General features: G+C 36.1%; 1 protein-coding gene across 1 annotated transcript in view; it reads left to right on the top strand.

The window, feature by feature from the left end:
• The window catches only part of LOC148700223 (uncharacterized), a 7,120-nt gene extending 7,071 nt beyond the window's left edge, over positions 1 to 49 (top strand). Inside the window, exon 2 of the mRNA XM_088709912.2 lies at positions 1 to 49. This exon is cut by the window's left edge and continues 5,337 nt beyond it. The gene's annotated coding sequence lies outside the window, so the exon portion shown is untranslated.
• Positions 50 to 814: the final 765 nt, after the last annotated feature.

The raw sequence follows: 814 nt of genomic DNA, 5'->3' as shown, positions 1-814 counted from the left end.
TTCGTAATTTAAGCATAACTTTTTTATCCGAGCTCTGATTGAGATGATTCAAGATGCTGTGGAAAGCTAAGAAAACGCTCTACAACTTTTATGTATTGAGTTTTGATAGATACTGACTTTATCAAGGTCAAAATTGATTTCGAAGTTGCTGCACGTCCTTAGCCTGCAATACGTGGATTTGACTCGGTCAATTTTCAGAAGTTTCCAGATTTGATGCACGAAAATCCTAGCTGGAAACACCACTTTCCCAGTTATATTAGGACTTTATTTTATTTTTCGTAATTAGTCAGATTTGAATATTTGTTAGGAGATTTTTTTGGAAGGGATAAAGGTGAAAGAAAGGGGGCTGAAAAGGGGGCTCTTTCTCTTTTCTCTTGGAGGACTCCTCTTTCTCTTTTCTCCTTGGAAGTTTGCATCCATGGCTCTGCGTGGCTAAAGCTTTTATTGGTCTAAGAAAACAGAAGCCTCGGAATCAATAAAACTGTGAGATCTGAATTTGTTTTCATTGTTCAATTCATGCTTTGATGTCGAATGTCCTTCTGTGCATATTTTCATGATTATTTTCGTTTAATGACTAGGAGGCCTACTAGTTTATTATTCGTTGCAATCTACTGCTAGGTTAGATATCAAATCCGTAATTGTTTGATTCCTCTAATCTGTGAAGCAACTAAGATCTAATAATTTGCTGCATTAGAAATTTTCAGATCTTAGGAAGAATACTCGGCTAAATCAAATGCAACCGCTTGTGTTTGTGTTGTTTAGTTTCATCGATCTCTCTAATTCTTAAGGCTGCTACTAGATTAAACCTTTAGCG

Source organism: Phoenix dactylifera, chromosome 13, assembly GCF_051530095.1.
Source record: "Phoenix dactylifera cultivar Ajwa chromosome 13, Ajwa_hap1_PhDact_Kaust_v1.1, whole genome shotgun sequence".
Lineage (NCBI taxonomy): Eukaryota > Viridiplantae > Streptophyta > Magnoliopsida > Arecales > Arecaceae > Phoenix > Phoenix dactylifera.
The sequence above is the reverse complement of the archived record's forward strand: the minus strand, read 5'-3'. Positions and strand labels throughout refer to the sequence as shown.